The following is a 23,583-nucleotide window of genomic DNA, read 5'->3' as shown; positions in this document are numbered from 1 at the left end:
CCCTGTGCAACCCACAAAATATTAACACTTTCTTGGCTAAGATGAGCAATGACTACTTCTTTACCAATTACCCCTTTATCCTCCCCCCAGTCTATTCTTCAGGTAAATAATATGTACTGAGATAGTCATGTAATTGCCCCTGCTTCCTGGCAGCCTGCAATCAAGAACAAAGCACTGCTTTCTTAAACACTCCCCCAAAATCCCATAAGACAAGGCCAAATCCTTTTCTAATGTTTTCTAACACCATCTTACTAAGACACCCCAAGGTTCCCCATGGTGTGTGTTTTCCCTCCCTGCAACAAGTTATACATTTGTACTCCTAGTGGTCTCTGGATGGATGCCATTGGTGGCTGGTAGGTTGATTGGCTGGTTGGTTTTCTGACCCTTTCTACTTGAAGGTCCTCATTTGACTTGTTCACTACTATGTTCTCAGTGACTCCAATAGACCTGGCATTTAGTGTAGCCAATACATATTGGTTGAATGACTTATTTGGTCTCTTTTGCATGGATATTTAATAAGCTTTAGAGAAGTGGTTTTTAAGTGTGGAACCTTGGCCTGAGGACCCCAAACATTCCACTTGATAAATCACTACTTGAACCAGATATGAAAGTCCTTTTTGTGGGCAAGTTGGACACATTGAAATAAGATCTTCACAGTATAATGAAGGGGTACTTACTCGCTTATTAAAAATTAAACAGTATTGGTGTTCATAAGCTAAAAATAAAATGCAATTGCAGTTACTTTCAATTCATTCACAATAGGCCATATTCTGCTAAGCAATGGTACACGTTCATATGCATGGGCATATGAACAGGTAGTAGGGATTCCTACCTAACTTGTATTGGTGTGGTTGCAATTGCTGCTAGTTTTGCTTTTTAAATTAATCTGCTTGTATATTTATTTTTAGCCTTCTCATTTTAGTTTATCTGTGTCCCTTGGCCAACTCTGTTGTTAGACTGATGCGTAGTTGCATCAGCTGTCATTTTCTAATTGTTAGAATTTAGGCAAATAGGTTTTATAGTTAAAGTTTTAGTCTTCCATAAATCTTCCTCCATCCCTTCCCAAATTTACTTGTAGAATAACACTTCAATACATTGTAAGCATTTACAGGTGCAGACTTCAGGGCTATTTTTTCTGCCTAAGTGGGTCAAGAGCAAAACAAGCTTAAGATGAAATAGCTGAAAGAACTCTACTCACACTGAGTATAGCTTTTTAGAATCATTAGCTATGGAAATATTGTGATAACTCATTTTATGAGCTCAGTTAAGGAGGGTGGTCATCTACACTTTGGCTATTGGGTTATTCTTTTGAGTCCATGTCATTTACTGAGCCACTCAGCCTTGAGGCCTTGTGTTTTGTGACCCAGCACTGGCCCAGAGTAGACCACTCCTGAAAACAAAAGACCACTAGCATATCTGCTGTCCTATAACTCATGACAAAAGAAGAGTCAACTCAAATGTTATCCCTATTTATATTTCTCAGTCTATCAGCAATTTTGCTTATTTACCCAGCCTTAGCAAGAGAGAAAGCCTTTTTATCAGTATATACTGTTTTTCTGACACAATAGTCAAAACAGTTATCTGATTACCAAGACAATGGCAGCCTCTAATTCACTCTCAGTGAGTTTCCCCATATCAGGAGATAATAGGACTATTTTCTAAGAGTCAGAGAAATTATTTATTACATAATAAAGCCTTTAATGTAGAAGGACCATTTCACTCTTTAATAAATAATTCCCCAACCTTCCCACTCTGCAGTGATTCAGGGATAAATGTGTAAATGCTTCATTTTTTAGTTACTATGTGGGTGTCTTTCAAAGGATATGATTTTGAAGTAAAACAAATAAAAATAATAATATTTGTGGCTATTTTTTCTTTCCATTCATAGGTGTATGAAACTCTAGCTTCTAATTCAAACTGACATTTCTGTCTATGCTGATAGCTTTCAACCATTTTGTAATTGTGAAATTACAATTAAATACACAAATTGATTAGACCTTGAAATATGGCCTGCCTGTGCATCAGGGAAGATCTTACAGGGGAAAAAAAAGTGTAATAATAACTTCCTTAGAATTTTAGCTTCTCCTAACGCTCTTCCAAAAGTCACAGCTGCTGCGTAGGAAAGCAACTTTGTTTCATCTGGAATCAATTCAGATACAATTAGCTTCTTCTTCTATTTAGATAGAATCTTGATATGCTGGACTTGAAACGACAAACTGTACAAATACTACATGACATACTTTAAAGGTCAGTAAAGGAACCATAAGACATCATGGGTTTCAATCAATTAATGGATCGATTAATCACATTTTATATGTTGACTTATACTATGTTTCCAGACAAGCTCAATACATGCTATAAATTGTATCTAATATTTGTGAAACATGGTCTTCTCCATCAGGAAACTTTTAAATGGGAACAACAATAGTACCTATACTGAAATTAGATATCCAAAATAATAATGAGTGTAGCCTCTAAATCTTATAAAAAATTTAGAGCAGTGGTTCTCAAAGTACTGTTCAGGGAACCTAGGATTGGGGTGTCTCATAAGACCTTTTCACATCTCAAGGTCAAATCTATTTTCATGATAATATTAAGACTTTACTTGTTTTTTTCACTCTCATCCTTTCATGATGGTGTAGTTAAGTTTTTCAGAAGCCGTATGTCATGTGATGTTGCAACGATTGAATAAACAGATATAAGAAATCAGATCTCTTCAAAAAGTGGACATTTTGAAGATTTTCAAAAATGTAAAACAATACTATGCTCTTCAGAAAAAAATTTGTTTTGAAAACAGTTATTTTTTTTAAAGTATGTTATGTTAAAATGTAAAGCAGTTATTATTTTAAATGATTCATAAGTATTTAATATTTTTTCACTTTTAATTTCTAATAGAATAAATATATGTATATATGATCTACACGAACTCGATTTTGTGTCTTCTATAATTTATAAGAGTGCACAGGGACCCTAAGATCAAAATGGAGAGAACTGCTCTTTAGAGAAATACTAGATTATTTGTGATAATCATCTGTACACCTTGTCTTCTGGGGTTCTGAACAATGTATCACTTCCATTAAGTCAATTAACATATGATTAAGTAAACATTCTTTCTAAATTGCCCACAATTTATGTTGCTAGACCCTTCTATTCTTTCCTGGATAATGGTCTCTAGAACATAAAGCATTTTCTTAGCAGAATGGATGAACTCTTGATGATTCCACAATTCAAGCACATTTCCTTGTGTCATGTCATGTGGTGATTCTATATCATAATGTTGTTACATACTGGTGCATCCCAATCAGATGTGAATTGTGTTGTAAGTAATGTATTACTATTAATAGTTTAAGTTCCAAAACAAGTGCATGATTGTGTTTTGTTTTGTTTTCAATAAAAAGTAGAGTAGACTCAAGATTATGCCTATGATAACATCACTCTCACTAGTTTGCATTCCAATATACCTTCTTAAGTGAAAGGGAAAGGCTGAGGTTATAGCCTGTGTGTTGGGAATACACCTGGGAGTGTGTCATGTTTGTGAACTCCATTAGTCATGCTTTTCACAGTGGAAGTGAAGTTGAGACTCTCTAAAGCAATTAAAACAGCATTTATGGAAGTGACTAACTCAGAGCACACTAGAGACGTCAGTGTTTTTGATGGATCTAACTGGGATTCACAAACAAATGTCAATTGAAATAAATCCTACTGTTTTCCTTTGAGTCTAGGTCAAATCTAGTGCATTGCAAAATAATACCTAATATCTTGCCCAGCCTTTGCATGATTATATACCTCTTTCGGAATGGAACAAAATTGTTAAGAACAGTATTTATAAAGCCTTATCTTTTAGACTTCATTAAATATAGGACACTCATTGCTTCCATAGTGAATGAACCATGTGGAAAAATAAATTATCTAGAATCAGAGAACTGAAATAGTCTCTGAAGTACCAAGTACAACTTCATATTAATAGTTAATAATGACTGCTACCATTTATTGATCATTGAATATATTACAGTTTTTCTGCTGTTATATATTGGCTCATCTATACCTCATGAAAATCTCAAAAGGTATGTATTGCCATGAAGCTTGTTTTAGAGACGAAGAAGCTGGGAGAAATTGAGTTAACTAATTCCTGAGGCCCAGTCTTAGACCTTGAACCAAGACCTGTCTTGACTCACTGTTCACGCTCTCACTGCAATCACATATTCCGAGCTTTGGAATGGTGAAGTTGAAACGGTCCCTTGACTTCACAGCAGATGACACCACAGATTAAATGGTTTAATCAAAGTCACAAAATGTGAAACAAAAATCCATATCCCCTCACTTTGGTCCCAGTGTTCCTTAAGTGGTCATTACAGTGTAGGAGCCTAGAAGTTATCCCTGTTCTCTGAACTTTGAGCATTCCTACAACGTAATATAGCTTCCCTGGTATTTATCATAAAATGTGGTGTGTGTGTATGTGTGTGTGTGTGCGTGTGTGTGCGATTTCTTCTTGGTGAAGGAAACTGCCTCACGTCTTCTTGTATTTTCCACAGATTTTTGTACCTAGTTGGGCCATAATATGTGGTAGTTGAACAGATGGATGACTGAATGAATAGTGGTTTTCTGGGTGTAAGCTCTGGAAAATACCAGGAGCCATAAGGGAGGAGAGAAAACAGTCTCCCTCCACTGATTTTCATAAGTCCTCTGATATTATTTGTATTTCATATCAAATTGTTCAAAAGCATTCTTTTGCAAAAAAAAAATGTATGTTTCTATTGCTATCAAAATATTTTAATCACTGGTAGATTTTTAAAATCAGTTAAATAACTAACAAAATTCAACATGGCATAATGATTTTACTAGAATGAGAGCTAAAAAGTGACTCAAATACTTGAATTTTGGCCCTGATTTCCCATTTGCTAGCCACATTTCTGTGCTATAGAGTTCTCATGTTTCAAATTGTAATTATGATATTCTTGCTCGGTATTTATTCCTTACCAGGTTTTGGTAAGGATAAATGAAAGTGTGTATTAAAATGATATATAGTGCAAAAGTAACTATTGATTCTCATATTAAATAGTTCATTACAATGGGTTGTTTTTTAGCTTTTAGTCTTTCCAATGTGGGCATTTTCTATGTTAGATTCACACCATCTAATCTAATCCTGTTCAGTAATCGAAGCATTATTAAATTCAGAAAGGTGTCTTTCTTTGTAACTAGAAAGAGTTACTTTCTGGCTCCCATGTCCCCAGAAGTCATGATGTTAAGGACTCAGAGCTGATTCACAGTGGACTGCATCATTGTGCCAACAGGGTCCAAAAGCAGATCAGTAGAAATATAAAAATGTAGACCTATAAAATATTAAAAAAATAAATGTGAAAAAACAGACCTGTGTCTGTGTTCCTAGGACTAGATGACCTTTGATAGAGTTGGTGAAAGAGGGCAATTTTCACAGAGATGGAACAATAGGCTTCTTCTAGAGCATCATATTCACACATCTAGTCGTTTATTTGTTCACTCACTTACTCATTCATTCACTCATCATTTACTTAGCAAGCATGTATTGAGTATCTAATATATGCTAGAGGCTGAGGTTCCAAACATGAAGTGGACAGAGGTTCAGGCCTTGACTTACTAATAATCTAGGAAGAATAAAAAGCAGAGTACAAACAACTATATCAGCAGATGTAGAACTGTCTTATAAGTGATTAAAATAGTTTTATTCCAAAGTACTGGGGAGAACACATGGAAATAATGACTAACTTCCTAGGGGCTTAGGAAGACTGTATGAAAGAATAGCATTTGAGTTTGGTACAAAACTGCGTGTAGGAGTTTACCAGCATTTTTTAAAAAGTTGGGAAAAGGGCATCCCCACATAGAAAAGACAGCATGTTCGCACCAATGAAGATGTAACAGAACATAGCATGCTGGAGACAATGTGAAAATTAGAACAAGTCTTTTGAAAAGTAGTTTGGCAGATTGTGTCAAGATCTGTAAAAATGCTTATGTCAATAGCCCAGAAATCCCAGAAAGGGGAATTCATCTTATGAAAAAAATTCAGAGAGGAAGGTGTTATTTATAATAGCAGAAATACAAAGAGAAATGGGGGCCATTATCCAAAAAAAGAAATATAGAAATATAGCAATACATCAGTTTTGTTATTAGGGTGATCATTAATAATATAAAGCAAGGTGGAAAATGGATGTGCCATCATATCAAATTATTAAACAGAATAAAATTGTATCTTTATTATTGCAACTATTTGAGTTCATATATGTAAACAAATAAGAAATTGAAAGGAACCTGAAATGAAAATCAAAGTAATAACAACAGCAACAATAAAATGATTTATCAAGGTGCTGGGATTGTGAGTGATTTTATTGTAACTCTTAGATTTACATTATAACAGTCATAACATTTATTAATACAAATAATATTTATTGACAATTTCATATGTGGTATTTGCTAGGGTCTCTAGTTGAAAAGATACGGAGCTTGTCATTTATATACTAAATTTTTTTTACTAGTATTTCAGTCTACTCAATTTGTTTTAACATTTGTTTCCCCCTATTATTTGTTAATTTTTTTATCCATACTTTTTACTCATCTGTCCATTCTATAGATAAAAGGAGCATCAGACACAAGGTTTTCACAGTCATATGGTCACATTGAGAAAGTTATATCATTATACAATCATCTTCAAGAAACATGGCTCCTGGAACACAGCTCTACAGTTCCAAGCACTTCCCTCTAGACACTGTAATACACCTAAAACTAAAAAGGGGATATCCAGATAATGCATATGAATAACCTCCAGGATAACCTCTCGACTCTATTTGAAATCTCTCAGCCTCTGAATTTTGTCTCATTTCTCTCTTCCCCCTTTTGGTCGAGAAGGTTTTCTCAGTCCCTTGATGCTGAGTTCCAGCTCATTCTAGGATTTCTGTCCCACATTGCCAGGGAGGTTTGCACCCCTGGGAATCAGGTCACAGGTAGAGAGGGGGAAGGCAGTGAGTTTGCTTTCCATGTTGGCTGAGAAAGAGAGAGAGAAACACAACATCTGAACAACAAAATAGGTTCTCTGAGAGTGTCTCTTAGGCCTAATTTTAAGTAGGCTTAGCCTATCCTTTGAGGAGACAATTTTCGTATGAATGAACCCCAGGGTTGAGGACTCCACCTATTGATTTGGTTGTCCCCACTGCTTGTGAGAATATCAGGAATTCTCCAAGTGGGGAAGTTGAATTTTCCCTTTCTCCACATTGCCCCAAGGGGACTTTGCAAATACTTCTTTATTCACTGTTCAAATCACTCTGGGATTTATCAGGGTATCACACTAACCTGGACAAACCTACAAAATCTCATGCCCTATTCAAGGTTCCATGTACTTATAGTTTTCAATTAAACCGTCTATATAAGTTAAATTAGGAAATGCATTAGTCAAAATATAATTTTTTTTTTTTACCAAATGAACATTTCTTGCTTTAGCCCTACACAGAAGTTGAAATTTTAAAATATGAATGACCATCTATTTTCAACACCCTGCAATATTAACATTCCTTTGTTCTTACTCATTTATTAAAATTTTAAAGAAAAGCACTTGTATGCTTGTACCTTTGCTAAAATAATTAGCTCTACAATTTTCAATATACTTAAAAAACTTGAATCCACTCTATTCTAGGAAATCTTATCCAGATCCATCCATCCTGTCCTAACTAATCTCTCTCTAGATTTTTCAATCTTCTATATCTCTAAATTAAAGGCACTGTGTTTTATATTTTGTAATCACTCAGAAAATACTTGTGGAGTGAAATTGGATAATCCGTCACATCCAAGGATGATGTCACAGTAAGTAGGTTAGGGGTGAGGGTGAACATAGGAGGGTGTGTTTCTCAAAGTAAGAGCCAAAGAACCTGTATAAGAATAACCTGAAATATGTGTTAAACATAGTGTAACATAGTTTACCATCCTCATCCCTGGAAATTAAAATTAGCTTGCCATTAGGTCAGAATGGTGCCAGCAAAATTGCAGTTTTAACAAGCACCCCAGTCCTTAAAATGTGAAGAATCATTGCTATAAAATACTGAGCCCACATGAAATAAGCACATCTGTTGCTGAAGTTTTCTCATGGAATGTGTTTTAATTTCCTAGGCTGCTCAAGCAAATATCTTGAAATGGGAATTTATTACCTTATGCTTTGGGGGCTAAAAGAAATTCAAAGTAAGGTGTCATCATGGCCATCCTTTCCTCTGCAGATTGTCATTCTGAGACTGGCCACTACTAACTCTTGTCTCCTTTGTCACATGGCCAGGCACAGAGCAGCATTTCCTGGTCTCTCCTTTCTCTTCCGGTTCTGTCTGTTTCCAACCTCATGCCTTCTATGACTTTCTCTCTCTCTCTCTGTCTGAATTTTACTCTGTTTATAAAGGACCTCAGTAATAGGATTAAGACCCATCCTGATTGAAATGCGTCACACCTTTACTGAAGTAGCCACATAAAAAGGTCCTAACTTTCTATGAGTTCACACCCATATGAATGGATTAAATTTAAGAACATCTTTTTCTGGGGTACACACAGCTTCAAACCAACACACTCCATCCTCTGGAACCCCCAAAAGACATGTCCTTTCTACATTCAAAATACATACATCCCATCACAACATCCCAAAAGCCTTAGGTCATTTCAGAAAAAAATGCTTAGTACAAAGTCTCATCAATATTGATTGTGGGTATGGTCTGTCCTGGGGCACAATTCCCCTCCGTGGACCTGTGAAACCTAGAATATATCTACTTTCTATATACAATGGAAAAATAGGCATACAATAAATATTCCCATTCCCATGGGGAGAAATTGAAAGGAAAACAAGGGCCCCTGGTTCACACAATTCTGTAACCCAGCAGGGCATACTCCATTAGATTTCAAGGTTTGAGAGTCATCCATGGAACAATATTTCATCCTCTGGTCCTGAAACTGGCAGCCCACCCCTTCCAAGTGCTTCCTCAGCCACCATGCTCTCCTGAAACACTGGGGTGAAGGCTCCACCCTCTCCAATCATCAGGTCAGGTCTCCATCACACACTCCACTTTCTCAGAGCATCAGGATGGCTACCAAACTCTCCAAAATCCCTCAGAGCATCAGGATGGCTACCAAACTCTCCAAAATCCCCAGGGCGTGGATTTCACAATCTCTGAGACTGGATTGGCAGCAATCTTCCTCAATAATGGGTCATAAGGCCTCCTTCTCCAACCGCTCAGGCAGACCCACCCTTTCCCCACACATGATTAGGTCCACTCTGTTGGCCTGAGATGTCTTTGGTCCAGACTTTAGCTTCCATGGTTCTGCTCTTGAGGTGATTTTTCCTTCAATTTTTCCCTTCTCTGTCCCTTTTAGTGCAGGCTGGCAATGGTTCTGTTTTTACTAATTATGTGAAAATGCTTGGCAGCCTTGCATGTGGTTCACAGGGGGTCCAAACCCTCAGAAAATAGAGCCTTCCATAACTTTCTCCTGCATAACTGCATTTCCAATACTGACTTCCTCTGAAATGGCTGACTGGTTCCATGTTCAGTTAAACCCTTATATGGAACACTATTCCCTGGGGACTCCATTTCTAGAGGCTCAGAATTTTCCAATCCATTGGTTTCTGGTTTCTTTGTACCCAGAAATTCAGTTCTCAGCTTATCCCTTTCCCCTCACATTTTACTATAAGCTGTAAGGAGAAAACAGGTTGCATTTTCACACTTAGGTTGGAAATCACCTGAACTAGATATCCAAGTTCATCACTCTCAAGTCCTGCCTTCCATCTGACATCAGAACTCAATTTCTCCAAGTTCTCCACCACTTTAACATAAGGATCACCTTTCTTCCAGTTTCCAATATCATATTTATCATTTCTTTCTAAAGTCTCATTGGAAGTACCTTTAGCATCCACAGCCTCATTGGAAGTACTTTTAGCATCCATATTTCTACCAACAGTCTCTTCAAAGCAATCTAGATCTCTTCTACCAAGTGCCTCATGGTTCTTCCAGTCTCTACCCATTACTCAATTCCAAAGCCATTTCCACATTTTTGGAATTTGCAATGGCAGTACTCTACTCTTCTGATAGCAGAATCTGTTTTAGTTTCCTAGGATTCTTAAGCAAATACCATGACATGTTTGGCTTAAACAATGGGAATTTATTAGTGTATGGTTTTGAGGCTAAAAGAAAGTCCGAATTAAGACTTCATCAAGGCAATGCTTTCTTATCAAAGACTGGAGTTCTGGATCTGGCTGCTGGTGATCCTTGGCTCTTCTGTCACATGGCAAGGCACATGATGGCATCTGCCAGTTTCTCCCTTCTCTTCTGTATTCTGTTGATTTAAGCTTCTTGCTTCCATGGATTTCTCCCTGAATTTCACTCTGCTTATAAAGGATTCCAGTAATAGGATTAAGAGCCCTCCTGATCAGGTAGGTCGCACCTTAACTGATGTAACCTCATCAAAAAGTCCTACTTACAATGTGTTTAGACCTACCTGAAAGGATTAAATTTAAAAAACAGGCTTTTTGAGGCACACATACAGCTTCAAACCACCACAGAAGGTTATATTTATAGGAGTGACCATTTGGAAACTTCTTTTCACTGTTGTACTTATAATTTTGCTTTGTTTCACTGGTTTTCTTATAATGTTGTATTCACTCCAAGCTGAGTCTCTTTTTTCAGCTCAGGTTTTACAATGTTAGTAATTGACAACATTCACTCCTGGTAAGTTAAGATATGGGTTCTGTATGTGCATATGCTTGTGTTTGCACATGGAATTATAGAGTCATCTGTAACCTTCTATGTAGCTATCTTTTCCAGGTCATTGTGTTGTTTAATTTGATTATGTGGTCCATCATCATGAGAGAGTGGGAAAGGAGGGGACTCACATTTGATAACATCTGACAAATTGAACTCAGCTATCTAGCAAAAATATTACATACTGTCTCAGCTACATGTATGGTTTGTGTTCTTTTTAACTTTCCTTCTTTTCCTCCCTCGTTCTTCCCTTCCTCCATTCCCTGTTTTCCCTGTTTCTAATGGACCTAACCATTGGCTTTGGCTTTTTTGATTAATGCTTTTCATAAACCATCATCAAGAATGTATTCAGGGGTGCACAGGTGGCTCATGGTAGAATGCTTGCCTTTCATGCAGGAGACCTGGGTTCGATTCCCAGACCATGCACCGATTAAAAAAAAAGAGACAGAGAGAATATATTCAGTCATGGAATTATGTTTGGTAGAAGGCGTTAACCTACTTGCAATATCTTGATAGACTCAGCTCCTTATTAAGTTTGTCCCTCGTGGCGGATTGAATTGTGTACCCCAGTTTGTAAATGTTCTTGGCCTCAGCCTGCATCCTGGTGAATGTGGACCCATTGTAAATAGGATCTTGTGAAGATATTACTTCAGTTAGGGTGCGGCACAACTGAATCAGTTTGGGGTTTAATTAAGATTGCTGGAGTCCTTTATAAGCAGAGTAAAGCACAGAAACACAGAGAAAGAGCCACAGGAAGAAGCAGGAAGTCAGCAGAACCAGAAAGAGACAGGAGAGCATGTCTCTGTGTGCATTGCCACTTGACATAAAAAGTAAGGAACCAAGGATCCCTGGCAGTCTTGCTGATGTCTCAGTGTTAGACTTGACTATTCTAGCTTCAAACCCATGACCCAATACATCCCCATTGTGTAAGTCAAACCATTATATGGTATTTGTTTTAGAAGCAGGGAAGCTGGAATACTCCTCAAGTCTTGAGGTTGGATCAGAATGAGCCTCTAGTCATCCTTATGTTGAAGTAAGAGAAATATGTAATATAGTCAAAAGCTAAGAAAATGTTTAAACAAAATGAGGTAGGGTCTGGCAGTAGAAATCCTAAAGAAATTACTGAAAAGAGCATATTTTAGCACCCATACCCTTTCACTCTACCTTGGCCAACGTGGAAACCAGCTGGCAGGAAAAAATAACCAAAGGATGTCTGTTTACTGCACTCTTGCTTCATCTTCATGAGTCATTGTGGCACATGAAATGGATTGGGGATTTCTTTCTGGGTAGATTTATTGTCTTAAGCAATTGATGCAGCTTTCATATGATTTCAGGGGGTTGTGATCTTGTAAAGGAAAGCTTACCTCCCTCTAGAGGACTAGAGAACCATCTTAAGAAAATCCCTCTCAGTACGAATGAATTCTTAGAATATGCCCAATGGCCCTGCCGAGATATTTGCACATTCATGTTTCTAATCACAGCAGATAAATAAGAGACCAATTCAGCCAAGTGTGTGTCTGTCTGTGGATACAAGAGGGCCGCTGGGTTTTTATAAATGCTGCTATTTCATATTTCTTCTTTGCACATTAATCTTCCTTTCTCAAAAATATTTTCAACTAAAATATTATGTACTTTGTAAAATCCAATTTGAGAAACATGCATTTTTCTTTTTCTGCTATGATGTTCTCTGTTCTAGTTTCTCTTCTGGTGAACACTCCTATCACTTTTTTTTCTTTTCTTTACTTTTTAATAAAAAATAACTTCCTACTTCTAGTCATTAGAAATCCTGTTGCTATGGCTTTTCCTAAAAAAGGATTCTGAATTTTAAACTACAAGATGATCCTGTGGTTCTCAGAAAGCATGGATAAGAATGAGCTGGGATGCTTATTAGCAGTACAGATTTTTGGAATTCATCTAAGAAAGAGAGAAAATCAGTGTATAGGCAGGAACCCAGAGCTCTGTCTATTTAACAAGCTCCCCTGTTGGGTCTTATTCATAGTAAACTTTGAGAACCACTATTCTAACACAGCAGTGGTGGTTTTGACTTGAAATGAAGATTTGATGTGTAGTCTGTAGACTTTCACTTTCTAGCTTCATTGCTACAGGTGTTATTTAACTCTTCTGAGTGTCAACTCCTTTTTAACATTAGTATAAAAATTGGGGGGAACAATGATATTGAAAGGATTAAAAGACTCAATAGGTTTTTTGATTTTTAAAAAGTATATCAATTTACAGAAATAACTAATATAAAGAAGAGACCTGACAGGAATAGAATAGTGTAAAACAAGCCATAAGATTTAGAATATGTAGTGTTTTACTTAAATAGACATTAACACACTTCCTACCTCCAATCCTTACTTGCAAACACTAGATCTGAAGTTAACATTTTAATGGTATCCCATGACCTCAAATTAGTGCTATCATTATTTTTAAAAAGTAAAAAAATTAGTAGCCATTCAAAACTTCTGAAAATAGGAGGCTTAACGCTTCTCCTTTTGCAATTGAGACCATACAAATTTCTGTTGGATTATTTTTGGAGCACCATATTCTCTCTCCCAGACAGCAGATGTTTTCAGTTCCTTGTTCTTCCTGCCACGGGACCACCATGCCATCCAGGCCCTCTAGGACCTGTAGTGTAGGCTAGCCTGGGCTCAGCCTCCGAGGCTGAAGATAGGGAGTGACTCCAGTGCCTTCCCTGCCACCATCATGAACATCTGCTATGCTCGGTCAGGCAACCTGATGAACATGCAACACTGCAACCTCCTTTGACTTCCCAAGAACTGCCAGATGAAATACTATTTCTACCATGGCCTTGCCTGCTCTAGCTCGCCTACAGCACTGAAGAAGATGACTGGGAGATCATGGAGTATGTCCTGGCCAAAAGGGTAGAGGACTAGATGATATGTCCCCCAAGGACATATTACCTCCCTGGCCATGAAGCATTCACACTGGCGCCTCAAACTGGCCCAGAAGCTGATGGACTAAGATCCCTTGGCCATAATAGAGAACTTCAGCTCCACATCCTTGTCTTGCATATCAGGTGGAGTTACCATTGCACCTCTATTCTAACACTCAACTTTCAAGGTTAGTGAGGTGGAACCCAAATACTCTTCAGATGAGGAAGATTCTGATACTATGAGGGGTTGCTCAGCTATTGCAGATGAGCTGAGGCAACAGCTAGACCTGAAAAAGAAGGATGAGTATGTGAATCCAGGAAGGAAGAGATGGAGACCCAGTGCAGCACAGCTCTGGGTTCTGAAGAGGCATGTCAGGAGGTGAGGAGCCTGGATGGTGCTGAGAGTGGGAGTGACAGCAACACGGAGAGAACCCAGTGTCTGGGACTACTGTTATGGGGGTCCAGTGTTGGGTGTGGGTATCCGAGGATGCCAAACAAGAAGCAGGACAAATTCCTGAAGCTCTTCTGCTTTCAGCTTTTGCCATTATATATCTGGGTTTTCACCTGCAGGGCATAGTCAGAACCACCGAATCAGCCTTGCAACCTGTTTCCACCTTGATCCTCTCTTCTGGTAGAAGTATTCTATTTCTTCTTTCTTTTTCTGGGAGCTCCCTATCTGTCCTATCCTCCCTTTCTTGAGATCATTTCTTTCCCCTCCCAGTAGGAGAAAGTAGCGAATATGAATTGCTACTATGCAGTCAGAACTTGGAGATTTTAAGAAAAGAACAAAATCAATAATTAATTGGAATCTCTAATTATATAAAAAAAAAAAAGTTTTCAATGCCTTAACCCAGCAGCCGTCGTGCAGGGAGGGGGAGTTGGGGCCTTTTCTCTTTCTTATTTGACATCAACTTTTTCCCTTCCTCTAAGTCTTACTCTGGTTGATAAGTAGGGTGTTTTGAAAGCATCTTGAAATTTGCCATTTTTCACCCATTGGATAAAATGGGAGAAAAAAAGTCACTGTCGCTTAATTTGAAACAATCTGTTTAACCTCTCTGCATCATAATCCATCATCTAAACAGTGAAGGAATTGAACTATGTGAGCTATAAAACCTCTTAAAGTTGTAAAAATTAATCTGGTTTTTATGGAATTATACCATGCAGCCCACCACACAATACAGGATTATTTCTATCACTTTTCTTTTTTTTTTTAATCTCTCTCTCCTTTTCATGGCACTCTTTCTCTTATGGCTGCTTTCCTGCAATGCTTCCCTGTCAACAGGAGCATTATCTTGGCTTGAAGCTTCTCTGATGACCTAGAGTAGAAGTTGGGCTCTGTGTCTGAGCCCAGCTGCACTGACCCTGCATGCCAGAGACTTGGCAGGGGGTGGAGGTTAGTGTGGCCAAAGTCACGGAGAGGAAGAGTGGGAAGCGGTCCTAAGACCTCTGCTCCCAGAAATCGTATCTATGGATAGAAAGACTGGGTGGCGGCCTGAGCACAAGAACTGCAGCCACAGCTTCTAGAAGATGGTGGCCCTCTGCCTCGGCAGACTATGCCGTGAGGTTGTCCAAAATAGGATTTGTTCCCTTTCTTGTTTAGTGCTTGGCCTTGTGGGCTAAAAAAAATCCATAAATAGCCTGAGAAATATAACTTGAGGGACTCAGAAGCCTTTTGTATACCCTCAAGTAGCACTTCTGTGATCCTTCAAGTAGCTTTTTATGATCCCTGTAAATGCCTTTTCTAGCCACCTTTGTTGTTTTTTTTTTAATGTTTCTTTTTTTTAAATTATTAATTAATGGAAAAAAAGAAATTAACCCAACATTTAGAAATCATACCATTCTACATATGCAATCAGTGATTCTTAACATCATCACATAGATGCATGATCATCGTTTCTTAGTACATTTGCATCGGTTTAGAAGAACTAGCAACACCCACCTTTGTTTTTAAATGTAAATATCATGGGGAGAAGTAATGATCTCAAGTCCGTCACGACTATTACATTATTAATTTCAATGAAATTATTTTCACAGACTCTTTGTTTACATTTTTAAAAATCTTTGGAGAACTGGTTACTGGACTTATCAGAAGTGTTTGACCAAATTGTCCCATTTCCTTTCTAACACCCTCTTTAAAAACATTGGTGTGCAGATCAGACTTGGAGCTTTCTTCCGATCTCCTCAGCTTCAATTGCTGTTTCTTCCTCTTCTCCCTGGCTTAACTTAGGAGTACCCCAAGTTTGGGTCCTTAGTCCTGTTCTCTTCTCCATCTAGATTTACTTCCTTGACACAATTCCGCATAAAAGAATAAAATAATAATAATAATGAACACATCTGTTTGTAGCTAGTGTAGAAAAGCTTAGTATTTAGAGGAAGTTGTCGCCATGTCGGCACTATTGATGTTTTGGGCCAGATGATTGTTTGTTCTGTGGGGCTGCCCTGTGCACTGTAGGCTGATTCACAGCATTCCTGGCATCTACAAACTGGATGCCAGTATCACCTACTCACTTATGACAACTAAGAATGTCTCCAGGCATTGCCAAATGTTCCCATGAAGCCGAAGATACCGCCCACCCCTCTACCTCCAAACTACTGATTTGCAGTACTTTTTTGAAAGCAAAAAAAAAAAAAAAAAAAAAAAAAAACCTTTAACAATGAAACTAATTAGCCCTTGATTGGATTAATTTTGAAGTTTATATCCTTAAAAGCTAGTAGAATCTGACATCACATCCCACCCCCAACAGCCAACAACAACAACAACAAGAAAGCGTAAAAACTATAATCTATAAACCAGGTTCCAGATTCGGAAGAACTAAGCTTATGTTGGATAGGAAACACCAGAAGGATTTATTTTGTCTTCAGCCCCACACTACTATTAGTGAAAACATGCATATTATCTTGCCTGGGAAGCAACCATAAATGATATCCTAGAGTTGTCAGGTTTAATTCTGCCACTTGTTACTAATTACATCCAGCAGAGAAAAACCAAGGCTTGGGAGGGGTTAATTTGCCCAACTCCAGATAATTGGTCAAACTATTTACTTCTCAGCTCTTCCCATTGCTACCTCTGAGAATCAGAGGTAATTTAGATGGATCTTCACTCTAAATTGTAAAGCTCTTAACACATACATGTAAGGGTGTATTGTTACTTACATTCAGAGAGAAAGGAACTTTGACAAAATTCTCCTGCAGTAGCAGAAAAGCCAAATAGATAGCTAGAAATCTTCTCATACTTGGAGAGATGTGGGTTGTGGAAGTCTTCAGCTAAGACTGCGGGACCTGTGACCAGCAGCCCCCTTCTTAGCCAAACCTACCATATTTCCTTGGCATGAAAAATAGCAGGCCACCATCCTTCTGTCTCTTTTCTTTTCTTCTCTAGACATCTATAGCCATGTTCTTCTAAATGAACTAACTGATCACTTAATGAGTGGATTAATTTTTAATTTGAAAAATAATACACAGCACTGATGGAAAACTGCACAAAATGATACCTAAAAATCTATGCCTCTATCCCACTTTTGAACTCAGTGCCCCTCCTCACTGTGGTTAACTATTTTTATGTCCTTATAGAAATTTTCTCTGCATATGTATGCATACTTTTGTGTGTGTGTATGTTTGTGAGTATAGAATTTACAGAATTTAAATATTGTACCTTTATTTTTGTTTAAATAACAATGCATCTTAGAGCTCTTCTCTTATAAGCACATATGAATTTACCACACTATTTTTCGTACCTGCAGAATATTTGAACTATAAGTCTGTTCTATAATATATCTGATCGGTTGATTATTGATGAATAATTAGATGGTTTGTAGGTTTTGGTTATTACTGTATCACAATAAACATGGATACATGGAGGCATTATTATTACTATTTTCTTTTTGATGGGAAACAATGTGAGCCTTAATCTTTTCTTTTAAAAGAATTAAATTTGAATGTTGAGGATTGCTATTATTCAACAAATAGACCAAATGGATAGAATGAGCACAAAACAAAATATATTTTAAAGAACCTGAAAATCCTTTATAATATATTGATAGTCAATATTGAATAAAAGAGAGGGAGGAAATATATTTGCAAAAAAACCCTTTCAGGAATCTGTTTTTAAAAAGATAGTTGCCAGATCAAAATGAGCTTTGGGATTTCAGCATTGTAAATCTCAGTGGCAATTGACTTATGATGCCATACCAATCAATATTTATCTGAGAATCATTTTAACTAAGTGCCATATGAAAAGGAGTTAGACCTTGAAAATACACGATATCATTGAAATTGGGTGATGAAAAACAATGAAGAGAAGTGGTTCAGGGAAACTTTCTGCTATAAAATTTATTTCTGAAGATCATTCAGTGCTTCTTCTGTTGTGTGTGTGTGTGTGTGTGTGTGTGTGTGTGTGTGTGTGCTTTAAATTTCTATAATAGGATCATTTGAAACACCTGGGTCTCATTATTTATAACCTTCACTGTCAAATTGGATGTGATCATTTCAGTTACCTTGAAGAACTGTCCAAGATATCTATTATTACCATTTGATCAATGGAAGCAAATGTATTTGGGGATAGGTTTCCATATGGTATTCCAGATGTGTATCATCTGCTTACTAAAGGATTATTGTAATTTTTCAGAAGGAAGGCAAAAAATAAGTACATATTTCCATCACTGTATTATACATTTATTCTTTGAGATTTGGGAAGCAGATATGCATCCTTTGATGTTTGTTTTTATTTTTAACGATAGATAAAATGGCATATTTATTGGAATTTAAATCATATTTAAAGAGAACAGTTCTAATTGGCAAAAGAGCTTAATAATGCATTTCTTAATGTTGCATAATTGCCTTTACAAAATCATGCCATAAAAATACTCATTATAAGTGTGGCCTCAAAAAAAAATGTCATTCATTAACTTGGAAATAAAATTATAATTACAATTATAAGGCTTTGAGGCAATTCTGTTAGGAGGGATGCATGCTAATTGCACAGTTTAAGGCTTCTAATTTAATATTAGGCGAAAACACGATAATCATCTGAAGGGGAGCACATAAGAGTTTAAGAGCTGGAGATGTTAAAAAAATAGTTTCCCTTCTGTTTAGAGATCACATTGGATTAGAAAGCACTACAGAGAAAATTCCCTTTGAATGAGAACAGGTATTTATTTGGGTTGGGGGTACAGAGAGCGGTCCGTTCCTGTGCAGTCTCAGCTGCTGAGCAAATTCAACCACAACTACTGCCTAAGACTTTTTGAGCAGGGCGCGGGCAGGGCTGTGTACCAACAGCCTTGTCAACTGCAGACGGAACTGCAGCATCTCTTCCTGCGGTAGCGCGTAAGCCATTGGCTCCTCCGTGACACGTGACTGATAGAGGCTTTTCTGTGTCTTTTCTCGCCCGTCTGTGTGCAGGGCACTGATAGGCCAGGCTGATGCGCAGGCAATTTATCATCTTGATCTCCCACTGAGTCAGGGAGCTCTCCTGTCACCAGTATTGATTTCAGAGGATGGACTAAATTTCCTAGGATTTCCATTAAGAATTAAGAAAAAAGCTCTAAGCACGCAGGGTAGCCAGACAGACATGGATATGAGATGGCACTGTGAAAACTCGCAGGTAGCTTCTTCTATCACAGCCGGTGCTGAGCACAGCTTAGATCTGCAGCATGCAGGGTTTAAGATACCAGAAGACTAAGAACGATAATAATGAAAATTAGCATAAACTTATTCGGATCAACTAATTTTAAGATCTATATTAAGATATTTCTTTTTGGAGATTGCATGTCAAATTTATGCACGCTCTGTATGAAACATAGAAAGACTTTTCTTTTTAATGTCCTTAAACCCTGAGCATGGTTGCTTCTAGTTTTGTTTGCTGCTTTTGGGAGCTTCAGAGGTTTTTCAGCATGCTTGTGGCAAAGACAACCAAAAATTCTGTGTGTGTGTATATATATATATGTATATGTATATATGTATTAAGTTGGTTCAAGTAAAAGCATGAATAAAAACTGCTTTCAATACTTGCAGACTGCTTTATTGTTGTTAATGACTTGGTGATAATTTTGCCTAATCATTTGATTCTGACCATGCATGCTTTTGCGGCAGAGTTGGATGTTCGTTGAGAATTTGTAGAAGTGAAATGTATAAATTAAATGCATGTTCAGTACAAACAGAAAATGTATTAATGATCAGTGATTAAACCGGATTAACTAATGGAGATATTTGATGATGATAAGGTTTTGGTAGCATTTATTTACACTAATTAATTCTGCTTACTGAAAAAAAAAATTGCATGCTTGGGATAATGAAAGTGTATATATTTGTGAAACTGGGTTGACTTGCTTATTTCAAAGGTAGACAATAAGATTTCAGTTTTTAAAAATGCATCCCAGGTGAAAGAATTAGAAATATCTTTTGATTTTAGCCTAGGAGAGGATTCTAGATGCTGTTTGTGTATTAGAGAGATCATGTACATGTTCATGTGTGTGTGAATTTCTTCAGGAAGTGTTGATACCCTTCTAGCTAGTCCTTATTACAGTGAAGAGCAAAAATGTCTTGGCATTCTAACATTTCCCAGGCCCACAGGAATTACAGCTAGCAGAAGCAAGAGTTCAGCCAGATGGACTTGGCATGCTCGGCAGTGAGTGGAGACAATAGGTGGAGGTAGAGCAGATGGAGTGCTGAGGGGAAAGCATATCAGAAAAGGTGTGGGGGGGCGTGTGGAGTGGGGGAGGAGTGTGTTTAGTAGTGAAGGAAACCTGGCCTCTCTTATCATGGGAGCTTCTGGTTGCATCTTCTTTAAATATGAGACAGCATGTCAAAGCTGTTGAGACAGCTATTTTTGTTAGGGAGCCCTTGCCATATAGAATAGGGAACTAAATCCATGAATAGAAGCCACTTTACTAGATTGTGAATAATGTGCTGCCTATTTGGAATTGTTTGTAACTTTGTTCTCTTTGTCATGTTCAGGAAAAGGTATAAGCAATATTAAAATTAAGCTATTATAATATTTGAGTTAGCAGTTTCTAAGTATAAATATAGCAATAACTACTAAATGTATTGTTTGTCAGACTTTATACGGTTCAAGCATCCCTAATCAGGTTAGCTTTCAATTCTAAAAATATTAAGAACCCAATGCTCACTAAATTATTTTTTAATTTCTGGCTTTTAACTGGATTTTCGTTTCTAGAATGTTTTTTTAAATTTTTTTAAGAGTTTAAATAAATTCTTAACCTATGTCCAGTTCAAATTCTGAAATGTAATTAATCTCAGCAACACTTTCCAAGCCTTCTGTCACCCAAGTGCCCAGAGATCTGGGCATAGGCTTGCCCAGAAAGGTCATGGAGCTGGGAGAATATGAAAATCCATTTAGTTCTGAATTCTTTAATTTTAATTATTCTTTCAAAATCGAAGATCAACTTAGACAAATTTCTAGTCCTAAATCCAAATTAATTTGACCAAAATCATTTGGCCAACACATACCAGTAAACTACAAATGAAAACATTTTAAATGTACATCCTTTGGTCCATGAGCTGCCCACAAGCTCACTTGTCAATCATTTTGATTGGTGGCCTTTGTGTATTAGAGCATTCTAATTCTCCAGAAGAATTTTGTCATGGTGCATGTCTCTGCTATTTTAACTCATCTTTTGATCCTTGGCTTGTCATGGAATAACAACTTAGACAAAAAGATGAAAACATTTATCTTTGGTACCTTGTAGTAAATTCAAGATAATTTGCTCAGATCACTTATACTAATTTTCCAAGAATCAAAGAATTAAGATAATTTCCTATTATTTCTGTAGTCCTTTTCCTCTACACTCTGTCTTAGACATTAATGGAAAGAATCCACTAACAGCAAAATGCTCTTCTCAGAAAATTCCCTCCAACATTTTTGATAAATTCAGACACAACTTTGGACAGATACTTAATTCTGAAGGGGTGACTGGTGTTCAATAAGCAAGATAACCAGTGATAAAGAATAAATATTTTCATTGACTTTACACAGTCAAGGGAGCCTAAGAGGTTAAGAGCCACATTCTCCTGACAGGCAAAGTGGAATGAAACTGGAAGTGCCTTGAAATTGGTATTAAATGTCTGGTTGCAATAACCTTTTGGCTCTACAGCCAAACAAATTTCTTAACAAGGCATTTACCAGGGAAATGCTTATATATTTTCAAAATAATTAATGATATAGCATTGCCTATTAAGGATGCTTTGTGTAGTTATGATGAAATGTTACTGTGTATCTTCTATATGTTCCTTTAATTTATGAAATGTGCTCATCCCACAGCATCTGTGAGCATTTGTAAACTACAAGCGCAATCAGTTAACTATATGATGAATGTAGTAAACAGTATGCTAACTGATGGGAAAAGTCCTCTTATCATACACTTTTTAGTTTACAAACAAGGATGTAGCCAACACATCTATAGCAGAAGAGCTTTCAGCCATTGTCTATATTGACAGCGAATGTTCCAGGAACTAAGCTTTCACTCTGCCCATTTGGAAAATGACTCATTTGAAACAAGATTTCACCCTGTCAAAATTAGTGCTCTCAATTCCAGCATTAGGAGCAGTAGCAAAATCCATAGGTACACAGTGTTTGGGAATGTTTAGCTATACTTGCACCGCGTGGTACATCTTCTTAGTCTTCTCTCTTTAGCTTGCTGTTCCCCCTATTCCCAGCCTCGTTATTTCTCTATGCTTTACGCATTATGTCCTCAAATACCTGTAGATAGAAAAATTTGTCATGCCACTAGCGTCAGACCTCAAGAGTATAAAACGTAAACAATAAGCTGTGTCTCAATTCAGCAGAGTATAGTGACACCAAGTTGGCCTGTATACATTCTTATGTATATTTAGCCTTTGACTTTGATTTCTACTAGGGTTACCGATATTGACCCAGAAACATTGATTTTACTTTCTGCTATCTTATTTACACTTGTTTGACTACTGATACGTGACTCTCCTGAAGGCTTCTCTCCTCCTTTGCTATAGCTTGGAGAATGGAGCCAAACACAATTTCGTGGAGTAGGTAGGCAATACCAGCTCAGAATAATTGGAGAGAGTCACAGCTAGTTATAAATCCATTGTATAAACTCATGGCTGTGTCTTCAGTCTCGTAACAGATTCAGGACACTCTGAATCCAAACTCAGTAACAACCATGGAAAAGCAAAAATGTTCTTAGTGTATAAGAGACTTTCTATATTTTCTTGCCAAAATCGTCTGATTGTTACAACACATTTCCATTTGTGGCTCAAACTTTCACCATCATTTGAATTCACTTGATCAGACATTAGGCACTATTTCAGGACTGTTTTCAAAAATGAGTCATATGTTTTTGTTTGTAATATTGTGCTATATATTTTTGATACTGCAGATTAAGCCACAATTTCATTATTTTGTTGATAATAAAAAAGGCTGAAATATTTTTCTTCCTATTTTCCCACAACCATAATATAATATCATTTGTTATAAAGACCTCATTATTTTATTTATTGTTTAGTTTACAAAATGAAAACTATATGTAACGGTGAGAATGACTTGAATGTTATTTTAAGGAACCAAAAGAAATCAGTCCCCCAAATAAATCAGTTATAAAGTCTGTGAACTCTCATCTTTCTTTCCACTGCTTTTTCGTTAAAGCACAATGGGTTTTGTAGGATGCCACAATCTTGGCTTGTAAGCCTATTTCAGCTTTTTGATCCGAAATATGATTATATAAGTTCACAGCCTTGATTCACTAGTAAATTTATGGGGAGTGTAGGGGTTTCATGGCAGAGGAAAATGCCTTCACCTGGCTGACGTTTGAATTTTTCAAAATTGAGCACTCCTAGAGCATAATCAAAGACAAAATGCCTTCCCAACCATCCCAGTGAAGAAATCTGCTTATATTGAAAATTATTTATTATATGTACAGAAGTATAGATTGCATACATAAAATGCAATATATA

At 37.1% G+C, this 23,583-nt stretch overlaps 1 protein-coding gene and 1 pseudogene across 21 annotated transcripts in view; both read left to right on the top strand.

The window, feature by feature from the left end:
- Window positions 1–23,583, top strand: part of NRXN1 (neurexin 1) — a 1,149,661-nt gene that overhangs the window by 1,074,131 nt on the left and 51,947 nt on the right. The window lies entirely within an intron of this gene.
- Window positions 13,455–14,328, top strand: LOC143660810 (N-alpha-acetyltransferase 11-like; annotated as a pseudogene).

Source organism: Tamandua tetradactyla, chromosome 17 (genome assembly GCF_023851605.1).
Source record: "Tamandua tetradactyla isolate mTamTet1 chromosome 17, mTamTet1.pri, whole genome shotgun sequence".
NCBI lineage: Eukaryota > Metazoa > Chordata > Mammalia > Pilosa > Myrmecophagidae > Tamandua > Tamandua tetradactyla.
This window is presented reverse-complemented; position numbering and strand designations above follow the sequence as displayed.